The 22973-nt window shown below is 38.6% G+C and overlaps 1 protein-coding gene across 2 annotated transcripts in view; it reads left to right on the top strand.

Moving 5' to 3' along the window:
- PPM1L (protein phosphatase, Mg2+/Mn2+ dependent 1L) overlaps positions 1-22973 on the top strand; it is a 301803-nt gene that overhangs the window by 180252 nt on the left and 98578 nt on the right. The window contains exon 1 of one of the 2 annotated variants that reach the window (XM_025377626.1): positions 7772-7876. The exons of the other annotated variant lie outside the window; for it this stretch is intronic. The gene's annotated coding sequence lies outside the window, so the exon portion shown is untranslated. Of the gene's footprint in view, positions 1-7771; positions 7877-22973 lie in introns of those variants that run through there. 2 annotated transcript variants of the gene reach the window in all.

Below are 22973 nucleotides of genomic sequence, written 5' to 3'. Positions count from 1 at the left end.
AGAAGAAAAAGAAAAGGATGGGAGAAGAACAGGGATCTCCTAACTTAGTTTGGTATGTATGGGGAAGGCATTCTTGGCGGAGGAGACATAAAGGGTGGGTCTCACTATTTGTCCATGTTTTCAATTCACATGTTCCTAGTTAAAATTAAATACCAGTAGTCAGTATCTAAATATCCTTAGGTTAGGACATAGTATTTTCCAGGGTTATGATGCAAACCTATTCTTCCAAAATGTTTTCTTCTTCAGATGGTGCTTGATACTTTTCTTAAGTAGAGCTAAGAATTTGTTTTAAAAAGGCTACTTTGAGAAACATCACTGTTTATTGGAATATAAATTTGTGTATAATACTTTCTCTATGTAGTCAGTTCTGCCTTCTCAGAGCTTTTTTTTAATGCCAAACTTGAAGAACTCTTGCAGGGGAGTCATTCTTTTGTTTTTTTTGCTCTTTCTCATACTTTATAGTCAGTTCTTCCACTTACTTATTTTATTTCAAAGCAGGGATCCAAGGGAAGGAGGGGTGAAGAAAACCTTTTTCACTATGTATGTTTTCTCAAAAAAAAAAAATTTACCTAAGGTTTTCTTCAAGAAAGTAAGAAAGTGAATATGGTTTTGAGCATATTATGAACACAGAGCAATTTCACTTGACTGAAATAAGATGGATTGAAAAAAGCCTGTATTTCCACTCCTATATAGTATCTGCTTAAAGTGTGGGCTACAGTGAATGCTTGACTCCTCTTCAAGCTATCAGAAGTTTTATTTTGATAGAAATTATTTCCCAAATGCTGCATGACATAGGAGACATAGTGCTGGACAGTGCATTAAGAAACTTTGCTTCTGACTTATATTTTGTTCCCTGTAGTCTTGGGTAAGTTGTTTAGTTGCTGTATGCCTCAGTTTCCTTAGCTACAAGGTGAGGGTGGTGATAATACCTGCCTCACTGCTTCTCAGAATTGTTGGGGAAATACATGAAGTAATCTTATAGGATGAAGACTCCTTTAAATGATCAAAATCTTCACATTTGATAACTGATTATTATTGCCATTTGTCTGTTTCTGAGTATGATATTCGTGGCTGATCTTAGTCTCTCAAGTCATTTTCCCCAAGTTTACTTACCCTTAGACCAAGATTCATGGCATCTTACCTGTGTGTCTAGCTGGAAAAATGTTATATGACATGGGTACCACTAATGCAGATATTCCAGGAGGTCGTGTATATTAGAAAAATGTGTCTTTTGAAATAGAAGAGAACTGAATTTGAATTTCAGCCTCATCATTCACTGCTGAACGACCTGGGGAATTTAATCTTTTTGTGCTTCAGTTTTCTCATCTGTGAAATGGCTGTGAGAATTAAACGATAAACACTATGAAAATGCTTAACACACTGCCAGGTGTTATCGTAGGCTTTTAGTATATGCTAGTTCTCTTTGCTTTTAAAACAAGCAGAATGGAACCCAGTACTTGCAACACAGGTTATTTTCTTTATAAGAGATCCATAAAGGGAGTATGATTAACACAAACTTAGTTTCTATTCACATTTTGCTGTAGTTGAGAAAGTGAGGCACATCTGTACTTGTTTTCTAATAAAATCATAATTTCTTAGATAAAATTGCCTTGTATTATATGCAATTTTTAGAGAACTGAGTATTAGCTGTTTGTTGATAGAAATAGCACAGAAAACAATTTTTATTTTAATTTGAAATGCTATATTTTGAGTGAATGATTTTTTTGTTATTTATGTAGGACTTATATCTACCTATTCCTAGAAAAGTTTTTGAATTGTTCACAAAATTAAGCCCAATGGAAAACAAGGCAATTAAAAATGAAATTGAAACAAAAATAAGGTAAGCATAAAGGTATCTTCAGACACCTGATGATAAGTGGTATAAAATGGAAGAACAAGAGCTCTTCTTGTTTATTGCATTTCTTGTTGTTCCATCATCATTTTTCATTATCCCTCTTTGAGCATCCCCCACCTCCCTCTCTTCCTTGCCTCCTCATTGTTTGGAGGAATGGGAGACATGGGAGCTAGGGAAGTTGGTGGGTAATGAGCCACAGCTGACCAAGAATTTGCAGCATGCAAATAGAAAGCATACATTCTTTTTGTTGCTTTGACTTTTTTTTTTTTTAAATTCACAGCTTCAAATATTGCATCTGCAAATATATTGTCTCTTGCCTGGGGTATAACCTTTCTTCCTGTCTTTATTTGAAATGTTTCTGAGCCAGGAATTGTGGAATGAATGACTCAGACAATCTGATTACATAAAAAAAGATTTTGATACATAGCTTTCTATTTGTGAATTTAAAATGACTGAATTTGTCTTTAATAAAAGTGCCTCTTGAGAAATGTGTTTAATGGAGGTTTATGCTGTTATGGATATTTCAACCTAATAGTGTAATTACCATATGTCATTAATCCTATTTCTACAGGGAATTTGTCCCCTTCTTTTCTTTTAAAGCTAGAGAGTAACAAAAGCAAATGTTTTTAACTTTTGCACATTATTCATTTTAGATGTAAGTTGACAAGTTGAAGGTATGAAAATGAGAAATCTGGATGATCAATTTTTTAAAAAGTGGCAACCATTAAGCTATGTTAAAAAAAAATGCCTCATGGCATCCCCCTCCTGTGTTGATATTAGTGTAAAACACTTCCTGCTGAATCTTTTATTTTTAGCTTTTGATTTTCTGTGCTCCCCACCCCAAATACTTTTTTGGTAGGCCTCCTGCTGTGACAAAGTCAAATAACTGAAAATGAGGGAAGGTTAATATTTAAGTGGTGAATTTAAGAGATTACACATTCAGTGTTTGCTTGCTCACTCTTCTGAGAGAAAGAGGTGGTGTTACCTCTTGCTTTTTTCTCTTCCCTTCTTTCCATTATTCCCATCCAACATTATGTTATTATGAAAGTAATATATATTCATTGTAGAAATCCTTAAAAATACAGAAAACTTAAAGAAGGAAAAAAAAATGTCTCATGTAATTCCTTCACTCCAAAAGAACAACTAATGCTAGAGGTTCTGTAATGATACACATCCTTATTTTATGCGTATATGGATTCACTCTATAGGACAGCTTGGTGAACTTTTTTTTCCAGTTACCAATATACTATAAATATTTTACACCATTGGCCAGGTGCAGTGGCTCACACCTGTAATCCCAGCACTTTGGGAGGCTGAAGTGGGTGGATCACTTGAGCCTCGGAGTTTGAGACACGCCTGGGCAATGTGGTGAAACCGTGTCTCCACAAAAAGTACAAAATGAGCTGGGCATGGTGGTGCTTGCCTGTAGTCCCAGCTACTTGGGAGGCTGAGTCAAGAGGCCCACTTGAGCCCAGGAGGTGGGGGTTGCAGTGAACTGAGATCGTGCCATCACACTCCAGCCCGGGTGACAGAGTGATACTCTGTCTCAAAAAAAAAAAAAAAAAAAAAATACCATCATTAAATCATGTTTCAATGGCTGTGTGATGTTTTCTCTACAATATAAATGTATCTAGATATGGACAAAACATAGTTACGTGAAAACAAAAGCCTTTAAGTCCCAAACCCTGAAGGTAAGTCACAAATCATATAACCCTGGCATGAGTGAAGACCTGTGTGTTACTAAGCAGAGACTGAGCTGCTTGGGACCATCCAGAGAGTTTGTAGAACCAAATATGTAGTCGTCAGGGACTGCTCAACTCCTTTTGATTATAAATAATAACTCCTTTAACTTTATATTGGCAATCCTTTAATTCTCTCATCCTGAAGATGTAGTTTAGATTCTGATCTGTTGCTCTTATCTCCACTCCAACCTAATCTTATTTAAAGAATGGTATAATTTACAACAGTCAAGGTAACCTTTCTGGAAGGGAGGAGGCTAAAAGAGTGACTGGGTACGTACATCTGTATGTGTATATAAATGCCCCCTTCTTGTTTGGTTTAGCATAGTCAAAAAAGTAGTGATCCGTCAGATAGAGTTTGCTGGGCCAGAAATACCGCAGTGCAGCAGAGACCTTGGAAAATGTGAGATAGCATATGCTTAAGCAATGCTGCACTAGTGTTGCATAAATGGTGGAGGCTGCGGCTCCCCTGTTTGTTTTTCCCAGTAGACTTGTCCTGGGACCTGAAGCTATGCAACCTGAAAGGAGAAGCTTCAGTGATGGAGTCCTAATTGTACCAAATCAAAGTTCATTGAATCAGCCAGGTCATTAACTCGTTGATATTTAATTACTAGCTGCTTCACTGCTGGAAAATGTCATCAAGCCATTGTACTAAATCTGCTTTAAAGAATGCATTTTCCTTTTTGAATGGTTCATGTTTTGTTGTCTTGTAGAAAAATCAGAAAAACATCTTGACAATCCAGTAAAGCTGGCAGTCCCACCTGCTGTGTCCTCAGCCACCATTGGTCTCTCAAGCCTGCATCTGACTGTGGGCAGGCCCTGCAGAAGAAACACATCTGAAGATTGCCAATAAACTAAGACTCACCTGGGTCAAGGGTGTGGCAGAGCTTTGAAGTGGGTCCTTAATCTAGATGTTTCATCTGTTTGAGTCTCTCCCACCTCTTCTATTATAATTATAAGAGTTATATGGGGGAACCTGGGGAGATTTTTTTTCCCTCAGGCTGGAGTGCAGTGGCACAATCTCGACTCACTGCAACCTCCGCCTTCCGGGTTCAAGCTATTCTGCTGTCTCAGCCTCCTGAGTAGTTGGGATTACAGGTGCACACAACCACGCCCGGCTAATATTTTTTGTATTTTTAGTGGAGATGGGGTTTCACCATGTTGGCCAGGCTGGTCTCAAACTCCTGACCTCATGATCCGCCCACCTCGGCCTCCCAAAGTGCTGGGATTACAGGTGTGAGCCACTGTGCCTGGCCAGGAGACTTTTAAAACAAATTTCTTGACATTTTAATGGTCCAAGATTCATTCAACTGTAGGTATCAATCTAATGATGTGAAGAATATATGCACCAGCTTCTCTAAAACAGCTGTAAGTGAATAGAGTTTCTTGGATGTTTAGTATTCCCAAGAGTGTATTTTGAAATATGGTTTCAGAATCAACAAAATTGTTTCTTAACATACTCTTTTGCTTGTGTAATTATGCCAGTTAGTTAATGGCAGAAACATTATAGTGGAAAACAGCCTTAAATATGAAGTATTTAAAGTAGTTGTGAGATTTTGTTTCCGAAATGGACTTAATAAATCCTACCTGATATTATATTTCCTTTTTAGGAGAGTTTAATCCATTTGTCGTCATTATAATTATCTTATTGGTCCTGACTTTTTAAATTACTTTCTTATGGTTTATCATGTCACACAGGTGGAGCCTCATATGTATTGATAGTTATGCAATGTTTGGTAGAATAATTCTAAAGTAGAATGAATTTCACTTGAAAAAACCAATCTAGTGTGAATTTTGTTAGGCCAAGTGGGTTTCTTTCCCCTCTTGATTTTAGTTTAATTGACAGAATACATCTGTGGTCTTAGCTTAGTGCCTGGCCTACAGTATATGCTCAATCACTGTCAGCACTTGTGAACATTTTTATTATATTCACTAAAATATTTCAGCTCATTTGTTTTTTACCTCTACGTAGTAGCTGGTTGCTTTTGATTGAAATAATGAAATCTCTCAGTATTTGTATTTACATAGTCTTACACAATTAAAAGAAAAGTGAACTCTGTGAATATATTTTAATAAAATATGTTTCCCAGGAGCTAGTTAAATAATTTAAATTCACTTAATAGTCATCTCAGAATTATAACTTTTCTCATTTATCATCTGTTTTATTTAATGATGAAAGAATACAAAACCATGTAAGAGAAATATTTGACCCAATCAGAATAAAATGGCTATTGTCTGCTTAAAGCATTTCAATGCTTTATACTATTTTTAAAAGTCCTTATTAATCAAGGTCCCAAATGTTTTATGTCCTCAAAGCACAATGAATTAACGTGAAGAGTCACTCAATGGTAGGAACTGTTGTGCCTCAAGTTCAGGATACTTTCTAAGTGTATGTGTTTTAATATTTTTATTATTGTTCAGTATTATTTTTTGCAGGTATGATCTACATAAAATTAAGAGAGTGTGGTTTAAGTTTGATGATACTTAAATTTATTTTAAAAGACTGACCTCAAGAATGCTTGTCCTAAAATATTAAGTGTTTTTACATTCTTGATAGGAAGTTCAAGTATTTTTCCTGCTTCATCCTATATCATTACTTCTTATTATCACCACAATCTTATAATGTTGAAAATCAGTCACACTTGGTCTCATTTTTGCTGCCTTAGTTAATGCTCAGCAAGAGAATTGCTATTATTTAATAAATAGATTTGTTCATTGTCACTACTGTGACAGCAGGAATTTGAAGCCATCTGATTTCTTAGCTGGTTCTGTTAATTCAATAATGGTGTCATACGGCCGATTGATGGCTGCTAAGTCACCAAAGCTAATGTGGAGGTGTTGGAGAAACTTCTGTTTCAATGATACATGAAAATACGAGCATATCTGTAACCTTCTGGTTAATTAATATGCCTTCTTTCCTTTAGGTTTATGCAGTTTAACTTTGCGAGATTACCACTTAATATGATGGCTGCGAAATAGATAGTCATATTAGGAGCCTGTGAACTATTATCTTTACTCTGCTGTTAGTCTGTCAATATTATGGTTAATTCTCAGGATTTCCAGATTATATAGGCTTTGCAGATTCTTTGTAGCCTGCCTTAAATTACTCATTAACACCTCAGAAGTAGGGTAGTATGGTAGAGGGAAATAAATAACTAAAATATATGGAATAAAATTTAAGACATAAAGTGATTTTGAAGATCTTCTAATCCAATCCCTTCAGCCCACTCCCCGGTTTTACAGGTAAGGGGACTGACAGCCAGTGAGGTTAAGGAATGCGTACAAGAGCACACATTCACAGAGTTGGTTGATTGCTGTGTGACTGGGAACCCAGATTTCCTAGTCTTGTTCAGGACTCCTTCCAGAAGCTGGAATAACAGAACTTTACTGCCCTGCATTTTACTATGGAACAGAATGAATTGTCCAAAAACAGCATGCCTTACCCACTTCTAAAGACTTTTGAAGCCGGTGAGTTGTGGGGCACAGTTGTTATTAGAGCAGCTCCAAGGCAAGAACCCAAGGACAGAGCAATGGCAGGGCTCTGAAAAATAGGTATAGAAATAAAGGTTTGAGAGTATAATGAGGAATAAATAAGATAATGCATTTAAGCACTTAGCATAGTGTTCAACATATAGACAGTTTTCAGTAAATATCAGCTATTGCTATTTATCATAGAATTAAAATTCTTAAGTATCCTTACATAGTTGCAGCCTGCTGTTACTTCTGGTCTTCCACCATTTCCTTTCCCTTTCCCTTCCCCTCCAAACACACATACATACTCTTACCTCCAGCTCTATAACTCTGCAGCTCTGTAACCCAATTCTAAACCCCAAATATCCATGTTTTTCATGCCTTTATGTTTTTATATGGAATGTATTCTCTGCCTGGATTGCTACCCAGCCCATTCTGCTCAGCAACTCCTTACATCCCTCAAAATTTGGCTCACATGTCCCTTTGGACATGATATGATATGGTTTGGCTGTGTCCCCACCCAAATCTCAACTTGAGTTGTATCTCTCAGAATTCCCACGTGTTGTGGGAGGGCCCCAGGGAGAGATAATTGAATCATGGGGCCCCGTCTTTCTCATGCTATTCTCATGATAAAGAGTAAGTCACATGAGATCGGGTGGGTTTATCAGGGGTTTCTACTTTTTCCTCATTTTTCTCTTGCTGCCAGCATGTAAGAAGTGCCTTTCACCTCCCACCACGATTCTGAGGCCTCCACAGCCATGTTGGAACTGGAAATCCAATTAAACTTTACTCTTTTTCTTCCCAGTCTCAGGTATGTTTTTATCAGCAGCAATGAAAACGGACTAATACAGTAAATTGGAATCAGTAGAGTGGGGTGTTGCTGAAAAGGTACCTGAAAATGTGGAAGTGACTTTGGAACCGAGTAACAGGCACAGGTTGGAACAGTTTGGAAGGCTCAGAAGAAGACAGGAAAACGTGGGAAAGCTTGGAACCTCCTCGAGACTTGTTGAATGGCTTTGACAAAAATGCTGATAGTGATATGAACAATAAGGTACAGGATGAGGTGGTCTCAGATGGAGATGAGGAACTTGCTGGGAACTGGAGCAAAGGTGACTCTTGTTATGTTTTAGCAAAGAGACTGGTGGCATTTTGCCCCCTCCCTAGAGATTTGTGGAACTTTAAACTTGAAAAAGATGATTTAGGGTATCTGGTGGAAGAAATTTCTAAGCAGGAAAGCATTCAAGAGTTGACTTGGGTACTGTTAAAGGCATTCAGTTTTATAAGGGAAGCAGAGCATAACTATTTGGAAAATTTGTAGCCTGACTATGCAATAGAAAAGAAAAACCCATTTTCTGGGGAGAAATTCAAGCCAGCTGCAGAAATTTGCATAAGTAGCAAGGAGCCTAATGTTAATCCCCAAGACCATGGGGAAAATATCTCTAGACCATGTCAGAGACCTTCATGGCAGCCCCTCCCATCACAGGCCTCAAGTCCCAGGAGGAAAAAGTGGTTTTGTGGGCTGGGCACAGGGTCCCTGTGCTGTGTGCAGCCTAGGGACTTGATGCCTTGTGTCCCAGCCGCTCCAGCCTTGGCTGAAAGGGGCTGATGTACAGCTCAGGCTGTGGCTTCGGAGGGTGGAAGCCCCAAGCCTTGGCGGCTTTCACGTGGTGTTGAGCCTGTGGGTGCACAGAAGTCAAGGATTGAGGTTTGGGAATCTCTGCGTAGATTTCAGAAGATGTATGGAACTGCCTGGATGCCCAGGCAAAAGTTTGCTGCAGGGGTGGGGCCCTCATGGAGAACCTCTGCTAGGGCAGTGTGGAAGGCAAATGTGGCATTAGAGCTCCCACACAGAGTTCCTACTGGGGCACTGCCTAGTGGAGCTGTGAGAAGAGGGCCACCATCCTCCAGACCCCAGAATGGTAGATGCACTGACAGCTTGAACTGTGGGCCTAGAAAAACTGCAGACGGTCAACACCAGCCCATGAAAGCAGCCAGGAGGGAGGCTATACCCTTTAAAACCAAGGGGTGGAGCTGCCTAAGACCATGGGAACCTACCTCTTGCATCAGTGTAACCTGGATGTGAGACCTAGAGTCAAAGGAGATCATTTTGGAGCTTTAAAATTTGACTGCCCTGCTGAATTTTGGACTTGCATGGGCTCTGTAACCCCTTTGTTTTGGCCAATTTCTCCCATTTGGAATGGCTATATTTACCCAATACCTGTACCCTCATTGTATCTAGGAAGTAAATAGCTTGCTTTTGATTTTACAGGCTCATAGGCAGAAGGGACTTGCCTCGTCTCAGATGAGACTTTGGACTGTGGAATTTTGGGTTAATGCTGAAATGAGTTAAGACTTTGGGGGACTGTTGGGAAGGCATGTTTGGTTTTAAAATGTGAGGACATGAAATTTGGAGGGGACAGGGACAGAATGATATGGCTTGGCTGTGTCCCCACCCAAATCTCAACTTGAATTATATCTCCCAGAATTCCCATGTGTTGTGGGAGGGACCCCGGGGAGGTAATTGAATCATGGGGGCTAGTGTTTCTCATGGTATTCTCGTGATAGTGAGTAAGTCTCACGAGACCTGATGGGTTTATCAGGGGTTTCTGCTTTTGCTTCTTCCTCATTTTTCTCTTGCCACTGCCATGTAAGAAGTACCTTTCACCTCCCGCCATGATTCTGAGGCCTCCCCAGCCATGTGGAGCTCTTAAGTCCAATTAAACTTCTTTTTCTTCCCAGTCTCAGGTATGTTTTTATCAGCAACATGAAAATGGACTAATACATGGTGTTTCTGAGGCTTCTCAATTAGAGAATTTGTTGTATTCTTTTGTAGTTATTTCTCTACAAGTCATCTGCTTCCTTAAGTGATAAGCTCTTTGAGGTCAAGGACTTTCTTTTAGCTCTATGTGTTTAGCATATGCTTGGAGTATGATAAACACTTGATAAATGTTGAAAGAATGAATACTTGAATTAATTATTAGGCTTACTTTGTAACTCAGTTCAGCCAGCCCTCTGCTTTTCATAGGTATGAATTTTGACAGTTGCTCATGTAGTAGACAAGAGGACAACCACGCTTACTACTTTATTCATTTTCCCTTTTGATTTTCAGAGACGTTTAAACATTTCACTTGATTCATGGGTGCCATCTGGTGGGGAAAAGACTAACTACAGATGCATGCTTCACCAAAACCATGTAGAAGTTTAAGATTATTATTGTTCATTAATATGGAAGTTGTCACTGTTTCATGGTAGTTTCCAGAAGTGTAGTCAGGAAAAACTCCTTGGCAACTGCTTTTTTCATTCCTGTACATTGGTTTCTTATTTTTATTTTGTAGAGATGGGGGCCTTGCTATATTGCCCAGGCTGGTCTCAAACTCCCTGGCTCACTCAAGCAATCCTCCTATCTTGGCCTCTCAAAGTGCTGGGATTACAGATGTGAGCCATCACACCTAGCCTTAATTTTATGAAGTGGCTCATTCATGAATAATTTTTGAAAATATTTTCAAAAAAGATAAGTGTTATTAAATATTGTTTACTTGTCAGTGTGGCAATTTATGTAATTTAAGGTAAACTGATTATTTAAAGTTTGAGGGCCGAGTGCGGTGGCTCAAGCCTATAATCCCAGCACTTTGGGAGGCCGAGACAGGCGGATCACGAGGTCAGGAGATCGAGACCATCCTGGCTAACACAGTGAAATCCCGTCTCTACTAAAAAAAATACAAAAACCTAGCCGGGCGAAGTGGCGGGCGCCTGTAATCCCAGCTACTCGGGAGACTGAGGCTGGAGAATGGTGTAAACCCGGGAGGCGGAGCTTGCAGTGAGCTGAGATCCGGCCACTGCACTCCAGCCCCTGCGACAGAGCGATACTACGTCTCAAAATAAATAAATAAATAAATAAATAAATAAAATAAAATAAAGTTTGAGATACTGAATTTTTAAATTTTTCCATGACACTGTGTTTTTAATTCATTCATTCTCCAAGCATTTATTGAGCATCTGCCTAATGCCTGACGTTGTAAAAAGTGCTAAAGAACCAGAAGTGAAAGACAGTATCAGTCTTGGTCCAAAGAACAGTTAGGTAAGAATGTAAAGCCATTTAACTTTTCATAAGACAAATCATACAAACTTCATTTAGATTTTCATAAGAATTCCTTATGTGCATATAAACATCATAGATATAACGTTACCAGTTTTAGTCTTGCCATTTTGATGGATTTTCTTAGAGTATATGAATCTAAAGGGAAATTATTTATGATTTTTCATAAAAAGTAGATATTCATTCAATATTCACATTTCTGTACTGCTTACAGTCTACCTATCTGAAGGATAGACCTTTTTTTTTTTTTTTTTTTTAAGCTACCTGGAACATTGTAATGAAGCAGGAAGTAAACAAAAAGGAACTGAGGGGTAAAAAACAATCACAAAACTCATGTACCTTTCTCCAGTAAGAAGGTTAAACATTTTGCATGTCTTAAGGCTAGATAATTGTGCATAAAGCACCCTCTTAGAAGCAGTACTATCTACCTATGGAGGAGAATCAAGAGCTTCTCACAGAGATCAGGGTGATGTGCTGTGGAAACCAAACTCACATACAGGAGACATGCACGCCACAACCCTCCCTTTGTGTTCCCAAGATAGCCCTAAATCATCAAGAAAATGCTGGGTTTTCTTCTGTGCATTCTTTTTGAAAAACTTTGAGAAGTATGTTTTTTCATTTTAGAAGCACTTTCATCAAAAGAGATTAAAATAATTTTTCATCACTTAGGGTATTAAAGTTGAGTTAAATGGGACATTCACTTATGTGGAACTCTTCATTCCCTGGTGGCACTCATTAAATGAGGTATTGTGGAATTTAGCTATCATTTACAGAAGTTGTATTTGAAAGATTACACAAGATACACACATAGAAATCCAAACTTAATTTTCTTTTTAATTGAAGAACTGGAAAGAATTGTGAGAATGTACCTAGTTCTTAGGAAGCATACCATTAAATATTACATTAAAATGTGTTATGTATAAAATTTTGTTTTGTACTGCTCTTGAAGGAAAGATTTCAAACAAAATTGGCATTTCATTTAATTGATAAGTAGAAATGCAATGCAAAAATGGCCAGCCACCTGTCTTCTGAAGTTCTATTAATCTTCACTATTTAATTGCCTGAATGTGGACATAGATTTGTGTTAGAAAAGAAAGCTTGGTTTGTTGTGTGTATCTCGTAAGTAACGACTTCTTTATTCTAGGGCACTTGTATCAACACAATGTGTTTTGAAGAAGAATCACAGGTACTACCTGGGGTAATAGAAGGAAACTAATAATTGAGTATATTGTAGATGGCAAAGTTTATAATTTTTCTAATCTCTTTCCATAATGATTTATGACATCTGGAACTTGCTTGTTGCAACAATAAATCTTCAGGTGGATCACCCTTGTCTATGGACTATTTGGGTGTAGGACATAAAGATAGGACACTTCCACAGCAGATGTTTTTTTCTTGCTGTTTGAGAGACACCAGCCCTCACTAAGCAGTTCATTATTTTCTAAGGTTGCAGCAGCTGTGGATCACCATAATTATGGATTTATTATGTCCCTGCCAATCTACTGTGAATCCTAATTCAAATTTTACATGTCTCTTTGGGGCCTTGTTAATTTTCTCATGATTATGTGGTTCCTGACAAATGACAGTTTTGAGAATCTAAAGTTGCTTAAGTTAGTTTTTTATGAGGTATTGCCAATTGCTCATTGTTTTTAGAATGCTTAATAACCTTTTTATTTTTAATCTTACATAAAATAAAGCAGCTTCCCTTTATAATGTCTGGCTGTATTTTTACCCATCCATTTTCTCTGAGGACTGCTACCAGACTACAATTTCAAAGACTCTCTAACTTTTTAGGTTATATGGTCAAGTGGAAAGAAATAAAATGCTTAAGAAAAATATCTGGAGCATTAGAATTTTTAAATCAGAGCTATTTCAAGGTGAGGACGATGATGTGCAGCTTATTTTTGTATGCCTCAAATTTAACACAGTGCCCCATACATGAAGGCACATAATAAATGCAAGCTAAAAAAATTAATTTTTTTATATATGTGTGTGTGTGTATATATATATCTCCACTGATTTTGTTTCAGTTTGGCCATCCATCTGTAACAGTGTTTGGCACGTGTTTTCTGTAAAGAGCCATGTGGTAACTATCTTCGGCTTTGCGTACCATCCAGTCCCTGTCTCAGCTGCTCAGCTCTACCAGTATAGTGCAAAAGCAGCCATAGACAATATATAAACAAATGGGCAGAGCTATGTTCCAGCAAAACTTTATAAAGACGGATGTTTGGGCTTCAGTTTGCCACCCTGGATTTAGACCAAGGGTCATAAAGAGGTCTCATCTCATGTGCTAACTTTGATCGATTGGTAGCTGCCTTAGAATACTGTATTGAGAAGGATTCTCAGGGTCAATCTAGGTTCAGTGGTAAATAATTCATTAGTTAATGTCTGCCATAGGCATTGTTTTGATCTTTCCTATAATTTATCTTGAGGACACTGTGACTTGTGCAGATGGTTGCCTTTATTTCTTTGCATTGGGTGCCAAGAAACTCAGAGTTACTTTTTAATCATCTGTAGCAAATATAGTTGACTCTTGAACAACCTCGATTTGAACTGCACAGGTCCACTTACACACAAATTTTCTTTTGCCTCTGTCACTCCTAAGACAGCAGGACCAACTTCTCCTTTCTCTCCTCCTCCTCAGCCTACTCAACGTGAAGATAATGAGGATGAGACCTTTATAATAATCCACTTACACTTAATTAATAGTAAATATATTTTCCTTATGATTTTCTTAATAACATTTTCTTTTCTCTAGCTTACTTTGTTGTAAGAATACAATAGATAACACATATAATGTATAAAATATGTATTAATCAACTATTTATGTTATTGGTAAGACTGTCATTCAACAATAGGCTATTAGTAGTTATATTTTGGGGGAATCAAAAGTTATTTGTGGGTTTTTGACTGTGTTGGGGTTAAGGGTCAACCGTATGTATGTAACCCCATGTTGTTTAAGGGTCAACTGTAAAAAGAATAATAAAGCACATATTTTGCATCCAACTTTATCCCTAGCTTCATCTCAATTTCACCATCTTACTTTTCTTAGTCCAGAGTTCATAAAACTTGCCTACATAAAATATTTATGAAACCATAGACTTTACCAAAGAGCAAAGGCTTACTGGGGGTTTGCAAGGACACATCTGCAAAACATTGATGATCATAACTACCTTGCAGGGTTGGTGAGAATTAAATGAAGTAATTAATGTATAACACGAAGCCCAGTGCCTGGCACATAGTGAATACTGCATACATGGTAGCTAATAAATGTACGCCTTCAGAGAACTCCGCCAACCTACCTAGAAGAGTAAATCACATTACTTCTGATTTCTCCAGCCCTCCTTTGCAGATAGGTGGAAAAACCTCTGAAGATGTAAAAACTCTGTCCAGATTCCCCATATTTCATCTTGTGGAACTGAGTCCTCCCTGTGGAAAATACTAGGCCACCCTATATATTTGAGTCTTTTTTTTTTTTTTCCTACTCCTCTGTTTGTGGGGAACTTTCTATGTGGAATAGGACCACGTATCCACATACGTGATAAAAAGGATAACACAGGAAAATAACAAGGTGGGATTTGGAGTGGGGAGACCATTGGGCTTCTTTCCTTTGCCTTTGAAAGTGCCACTTTCTTGTCATACTGGGCAATTTCCATACAATTCTTAAAAGTTCATTTTAGTTTTATTCCACTGAGTTTTGGGGCAAGAATTTTACAACTTGAGATGAGTAATTTGAAGTTAGTTGATGCTTATCAATTGATGCTATTTTAGCCCACAGTTCCCTTCATAAAATAATATCTTTTCTGACTTAAAAAATGACTAGTTTAAGACACCCAGATATGTTATAATTCTACATGCTATAGTGAAGAATCAAAATGGTGAACATTCTACACTTGAGAGAAATGTGAAAGGAGAGTTGCCAGCACTAAAGAAAAGCAACAGCATGAGTAAGAAAGAGAGTGACAAATACACAAAGTGTTAACTGGCAAGTCAGGAGGTCATTAGGCCTAACCTTGTTCTTAACTCAGACTCTTCATCATAAACCCATTTTAATGAAAAGAAAGTCAGAAACTAATTTTTCCCCACAACAAATAGAAAGTTAGTATTGGTTTTAGTTGGGCAAATGTAGTGATATTTCTCCCTTCCTTAATGTTCCTCAACAGTCCCAATGGCCGGTATCTAGTACTTCAGAGCAATTTTGAAGCCTTTTCTCCTGTAAAATTACAACTTCTATTCACCCATGGCTCTAATTTATCCACATTTTTGAAAATTCGTATCAATAAAATATACTGTTTTTCCTGTCTGTGTTAGCTTCTTCTTGCTCCTTATGCCTTTGTCTGTGAACCTCCTCATCATTTTTTAGATCTTGGCTCTACATCACTCTCAGGAAAGCCTCTTCTCCCCATTCCTCCTTCACCCCCAACCAGGCTATTTAGGTTCTTTGTTTTATCTCATCAAAGAATCTTGTTCATTTCTATCTCCCCACTAGACCATAAGCACCATGACAGCAGGGATATGTCTACTTCTGCCCACTACCCAAGAACAGCTGAAAGAGCACACCCGTCTATGTAGCAACATAGTGGGAAGATTGATGGGTGGTGGTGACAAGTCCGCCGAGCCTGGTGATAGCTGGTTGTCCAACATAGAATCTTAGTTCAACTTTGAATTTACCTGCAGAACCACTTACTCCCCCTGTAAATTTAACTGTTACTCTAAAGAGGGACAGCTCTTTAGACACTAGGAAACAACCTTTATGTAGAGAGTAAAAAATATTATTTTCATAGTTGGCCCAAAAGCAGCCATCAATTAAGAAAGTGTTCAAGCTCAACACCCAACCACCCCAAATTCTAATCACACCACTGAACTCACATCACATTGGACTAATCTATTACTTTATAGAAGCAATAATGTTAGTATAAGTAACCATTTATCTCTAGCACCTAGCACAGTGTCCAGCACAATCGACACCCAATAAATATTAGTTAAAAGGATATACTTCTAGCTTATGACTGTGTAACTGCCCATCCAGCTATATTCTTATGGAGTTGAAGTTGGAGTTGGGAAAAAGATGTATTTTTCTCTGTAAGGTTCATGAACTGTATGCCCATCCAAATTTTAAAATGTCATTTTCTATTTACACAAGCAGCTGCAGTCACTGCTGAAACTATAGCTTTTCCACACAATTAGGTATCTCATTTTCCTCTTGCTAAAATAAGATACCCTTTCAAACCTTGTTTGCAAAGTTATGCAACACTGCCAGTGATGCTGAGTTCCTTTCCCTTCCTTTCCTTTTTGAAGCTTTCCAGGATTCAAAATCCCACTAGCAGTCCTTGGCAGGGAGGGTCAGCTCAGTGTTCTTACCATGCCTGGGGATGGTCAAGAGGAAATCATTGTGTTTTCACAGTGTTTTGCCACAGGTTGTTTTGTGGCCTGTTTCACGAAGCTTGCTGATATTTGCCTGATTGCCCACAAGCTGTTGGGAAAGGATTCCAGGTGCTCCCTTGCATTAGAAGTACACAAGGTCAGTTCGTTTGCTTCAGGAAAGGGCTCAACCTTTCTGAGGCTGAGAAGACTAGCAATTTTGTATGATTAAAAAAAGCCTGTGGCACTGAGGGTTGAAAGGCCATGTAGGAATGTCATTGCATATAGTCAAGGTTTTCCCAGGAATACAGCATGTTTACTTTCCAAACTCTGTCTTGGGGGATGCAGAAGGACTGTTCTTGTGGAGGGTCTTGTACAACCCTAGATGTACATCAGAATTTGTTACAAAGCTTTGTAAAAATACACATGCCTAGACCTTAGAAAATCAGAATCTCTAGGGGGTAGAATCTGGTGTTTTTCACCTGTTAGTGAGCCTGTTAAAATACAGCAAACGTTTAAAAAGCAGATTCTAGAGTCCTACCCTAAAAAAAAGTTGATTTACTAAATATGGAGCAGGCCCCATGAATCTAAATTTTTAAAGAAGGCAATCCCCTCTTTCCACCCTAGGTGACTCAGAAGCAGTTGGTTGGAATACCAGCCATGAAGAAACACTGATGAAGCCCAGTGACCTAATTTTGTAGAAAAAACTGAAGTCCTGTCCTAGTGCCCTTCCTCTGTATGGAGCTAATAAGACTTCACCATGGCCCTGTTTATGAGCTTTATACCTGGATTCCTGAAATGAAACGTTAGATACTGGGTGTGTATTTCTGGGAAGAGGATCTGTTGCTCTCAAAGATGTTTTAGTCGGGTTGAAAATAATACAAAAATATTTGAAAACACATTTTTATTATGAGATACAACAGGCTCTGGCTCTGTCCAAACCACTAGTCCTTGCAAGTGGGTTCCTGTGATATAAAATAAGGTGTGATGCTTGGCAAGTATAAAATAGTATGACATTTATATGCTTTGTGGCAGAAGAGAGGTAAATGTCAGAGTGATAGGAAGAAACATTGTAGGCATGATCCCTTTTATCTTTCTTTGTGATCATGTAGAGTTATCACTCATAGGATATTAAGCCTGGTTTTAAAGCACCCATTCCCCATCCTTTTCTGCCATCATGCCCATGTTGGACTAAGTGTCAGGGAAACCCACATAGGTGAAAAAGCTTCTGTCCTACCTTCTGGTTGCTCATAAACTAGTGGGAAGGCAAATAGGTGACTAGATAGAGATACTTTGAAGTAGTTGAGAGCTGTAACAGAGATCTGAACGTAGGACATTGTGGTGACAAGTGGGAAAGCAATCGCATTAATTCTGAGAGACTACTTTTGCAACCAAAGGGATGATTCCTATTTGTACAGAAGTTTTAAAATTATATGTATGTAGTAGATGCTACTGAATTTGTTCTTTATTTATCCATATGTGAGATACAACAAATTAAGTTTGCTTCATTAGGTTAGCCTCAAACAAGCTTTGATGGCAGGTCTCGAAGCGGGAGCCAGAGACAGAGAAAAGTAATTTAGACCTTCAAGGAGCACAGATCTTTGTGTTTTCCTCCACACAAAATTAAATTTCAAAGTAGAGAACATTTGTCTTTCTTTATCTTCACTTTCATACTTTACACTCCATTCCCAGGAGTCTCCTTGGGTGCCTTATTGCTTGTCAATCCACCTCCTTGTAGGTAAAAATCTGATCAACTTGCTCATACTAAGACTGAATATTTACTTAGTATACTACTCCTCCTGAAAATATTTACCTTTTGGTAGGTGAAGAGCTGGCGTTAACCAAAGATTGAAGCTATAATGATAGAATTTCAGGCGTCAAAAAAGGGAAAATGATTTGGGGGTGGGGATCCTTTTGGGGTTACTCATATCACACTAAATAAGGCCGTTACCAGCTCCCTGGACAGAAAGACCAGACCTTCTCCATACCCCAACTACACATACAGGGAGCCTTAATCTAATACGGGTTTTGAAGGCACCTCCTAAAGTCATGTCAGATTGGAGACAGAAGCCAAACTGGCATTCGTCTGGAGCTTCCCTGCCACCCTGGCCACACCTGCCTTCTGGAGGCCCACCCTAAAGAGCCTCGTAGATAGCTGCAAGGCAGAAGCCAAACGAGGTCTAGTAGGAGTTCTCTGGCGCTACTCCTATATAAATAGAGGTTGCCAGCCAAAGAACGTTTTTATCTGACCATGTTTTGGCTACCTCCTAAGCGGCTGCTCTACTGTCATAGCTTCAGAGTTCTTTTTGATTAATAACTCATGAGTGTTTTATAATTCACTTCTAACAGTCCCATTGGCTTCCTGAATTTCCAAGGGCATTTTCAGTTAGCATTCCACATGGAACTTTCTGGAATACATTTGGATAGCACTAATGGAAGTTAATATTTCTCCAAGCTCTATAGCCCAAGATTCAGAAAGGGAAGGGAATTTTATCAGTAATCATAATTTTCTCTGAAATAGGAAACATAGTTCTCTCTGTAAACAAATATTACTTTGCAGTTTTCTTCTATAGATCTCATGTGTATAGAATGTGAAACATCTTCTTTCTGTAACTGCAGAAAAGACAGGAACTCACCCATCACAAAATTTAGCCAGATTGCTTTGACCGAGTGCTGCTTGTTTTCTCAACAGGTTGATGAGAAAGTCCGACATTAGGCTGTTTTATCCCTCAGGAGAACATAGATGTGTATGTGTGCTTTAAAACAAAAGGATCATGAAACTAGTACAAACTATTCCCCCTGAATCCCTTAACCTATCCCTGGATCATGTGTAATATTGAGGGACAAAGAATTCATCATCACTGTGGCAGTAGGGAAGTAAGGTCAACTTTTTGTTAGACTGTAAAGCAGATACATTTTTTAATCCTTTAGAGTTTGAGGGTAGATTTCCATCGAAATAATAAGATAAGGAAAATGGGCCACATAGGTGAACAATGTTTGATAATTTGGCAAAATTATATTTTATTGCAATTACAGGGTAAGATCTAGAAAAGAGAGGTAAGTTAGTTTTTATGTACAAAAGCATCCATCTGCAATTAGGGAAGCCATCAGACAGAAAGTGGGATTTGAGTGATATTTTCACACGCTGGCATACTTGGTGCTGCCACATGAATATAGTGTCAGATTGAATATGAATTAGATGACTGATAAAGTTATTTAAGGTTTATCACATTAGGAATTCCAAAGGAATTGTCTGGGATAATCTATAACTAAGTAGTCTATCACCTTAATGCTTAAACTAAATGGGAACTTTAGTCTTCATATTCCATCGGTTAGATGACTTCAAGTCTTTTTTTTTTTTTTTTTTTTTTTTTTTTTGAGACGGAGTCTCGCTCTGCCGCCCAGGCTGGAGTGCAGTGGCCAGATCTCGGCTCACTGCAAGCTCCGCCTCCCGGGTTTACGCCATTCTCCTGCCTCAGCCTCCCGAGTAGCGGGGACTACAGGCGCCCGCCACCTCGCCCGGCTAGTTTTTTGTATTTTTTAGTAGAGACAGGGTTTCACTGTGTCAGCCAGGATGGTCTCGATCTCCTGACCTCGTGATCCGCCCGTCTCGGCCTCCCAAAGTGCTGGGATTACAGGCTTGAGCCACCGCGCCCGGCCGACTTCAAGTCTTTCACACACTGAGTGTTATGCCTTCTGCGGTAGTCATTTTACCACATGACTAGCATTTGCACGTCTGCAGCTTTCGTTCTCCAGAGCAATCTTAAATCTCTGTAATAGGTGTAAGATTTCATTTTTATGCTTCTGGTTTAAGCTTGGGACTTTTTCCTGATGCCATCTCTCTTGAAGGAATCAAATTTGCCTTCTTGAGGCAGAATTATGAATTCAGGAGTGCAAGATGGTCATCTTATTTGAATAACCTCTTATTCAAATAACCTTATTTGAATAACCTCTCCAGGTTAGAAGTGCCAAAGACTAAAAATGGCAAGAAATGACACTCTTGGCAGGCATGAGAGAGTAACTCCCTTGCCTTATGTTCTCTTCCTGGTGGGCAAGGGCACTCACTCTGACTTTATTTTAAAGTGCCTGGAGCCAAAGAGCAGCTGTCAAAAGTTAATGATATGTTACCATAAGAAAGATGGATTCCAAGGTGAAACTAAGTAAATTAACGTGTGGTCTGTGTGCTGGCTGCTGCCAGGTCAGCAAACACACATCCCTTCTCTTCAAGGGCAGGGAAACCTTGCCTGCACTAAAATATTACTCTCTTCTGTCTTCTTTCTTCCTCTAGTGTGAATTTTGAAGCATTCCCATGATAATCTCTCCTTTATCTTGTGAATACCTTATGAATGTCCCTCAGTGACCATTTCCCTAAATTCAGCCCTTTTTATTTTTTATTTTTTATTTTTTTTTATTATACTTTAAGTTCTAGGGTACATGTGCATAATGTGCAGGTTTGTTACATATGTATACTTGTGCCATGTTGGTGTGCTGCACCCATCAACTCGTCAGCACCCATCAACTCATCATTTACATCAGGTATAACTCCCAATGCAATCCCTCCCCCCTCCCCCCTCCCCATGATAGGCCCCGGTGTGTGATGTTCTCCTTCCCAAGTCCAAGTGATCTCATTATTCAGTTCCCACCTATGAGTGAGAACATGCAGTGTTTGGTTTTCTGTTCTTGTGATAGTTTGCTAAGAATGATGGTTTCCAGCTGCATCCATGTCCCTACAAAGGACACAAACTCATCCTTTTTTATGGCTGCATAGTATTCCATGGTGTATATGTGCCACATTTTCTTAATCCAGTCTATCACTGATGGACATTTGGGTTGATTCCAAGTCTTTGCTATTGTGAATAGTGCCGCAGTAAACATACGTGTGCATGTGTCTTTATAGCAGCATGATTTATAATCCTTTGGGTATGTACCCAGTAATGGGATGGCTGGGTCATATGGTACATCTAGTTCTAGATCCTTGAGGAATCGCCATACTGTTTTCCATAATGGTTGAACTAGTTTACAATCCCACCAACAGTGTAAAAGTGTTCCTATTTCTCCACATCCTCTCCAGCACCTGTTGTTTCCTGACTTTTTAATGATTGCCATTCTAACTGGTGTGAGATGGTATCTCATTGTGGTTTTGATTTGCATTTCTCTGATGGCCAGTGATGAGGAGCATTTTTTCATGTGTCTGTTGGCTGTATGAATGTCTTCTTTTGAGAACTGTCTGTTCATATCCTTTGCCCACTTTTTGATGGGGTTGTTTGTTTTTTTCTTGTAAATTTGTTTGAGTTCTTTGTAGGTTCTGGATATTAGCCCTTTGTCAGATGAGTAGATTGCAAAAATTTTCTCCCATTCTGTAGGTTGCCTGTTCACTCTGATGGTAGTTTCTTTTGCTGTGCAGAAGCTCTTTAGTTTAATTAGATCCCATTTGTCAATTTTAGCTTTTGCTGCCGTTGCTTTTGGTGTTTTAGACATGAAGTCTTTGCCCATGCCTATGTCCTGAATGGTACTACCTAGGTTTTCCTCTAGGATTTTTATGGTATTAGGTCTAACATTTAAGTCTCTAATCCATCTTGAATTAATTTTCATATAAGGAGTAAGGAAAGGATCCAGTTTCAGCTTTCTACTTATGGCTAGCCAATTTTCCCAGCACCATTTATTAAATAGGGAATCCTTTCCCCATTTCTTGTTTTTCTGAGGTTTGTCAAAGATCAGATGGCTGTAGATGTGTGGTATTATTTCTGAGGACTCTGTTCTGTTCCATTGGTCTATATCTCTGTTTTGGTACCAGTACCATGCTGTTTTGGTTACTGTAGCCTTGTAGTATAGTTTGAAGTCAGGTAGCGTGATGCCTCCAGCTTTGTTCTTTTGACTTAGGATTGTCTTGGAGATGCGGGCTCTTTTTTGGTTCCATATGAACTTTAAAGCAGTTTTTTCCAATTCTGTGAAGAAACTCATTGGTAGCTTGATGGGGATGGCATTGAATCTATAAATTACCTTGGGCAGTATGGCCATTTTCACGATATTGATTCTTCCTATCCATGAGCATGGTATGTTCTTCCATTTGTTTGTGTCCTCTTGTATTTCACTGAGCAGTGGTTTGTCGTTCTCCTTGAAGAGGTCCTTTACATCCCTTGTAAGTTGGATTCCTAGGTATTTTATTCTCTTTGAAGCAATTGTGAATGGAAGTTCATTCATGATTTGGCTCTGTGTTTGTCTGTTATTGGTGTATAAGAATGCTTGTGATTTTTGCACATTAATTTTGTATCCTGAGACTTTGCTGAAGTTGCTTATCAGCTTAAGGAGATTTTGGGCTGAGACAATGGGGTTTTCTAAATATACAATCATGTCATCTGCAAACAGGGACAATTTGACTTCTTCTTTTCCTAACTGAATACCCCTGATTTCTTTCTCTTGCCTAATTGCCCAAGCCAGAACTTCCAACACT

The sequence above is a fragment of the Theropithecus gelada genome, chromosome 2 (assembly GCF_003255815.1).
Source record: "Theropithecus gelada isolate Dixy chromosome 2, Tgel_1.0, whole genome shotgun sequence".
NCBI classification, from domain to species: domain Eukaryota; kingdom Metazoa; phylum Chordata; class Mammalia; order Primates; family Cercopithecidae; genus Theropithecus; species Theropithecus gelada.
Note: the sequence above shows the minus strand (reverse complement) of the source record. Positions and strands in the feature narration are given on the sequence as shown.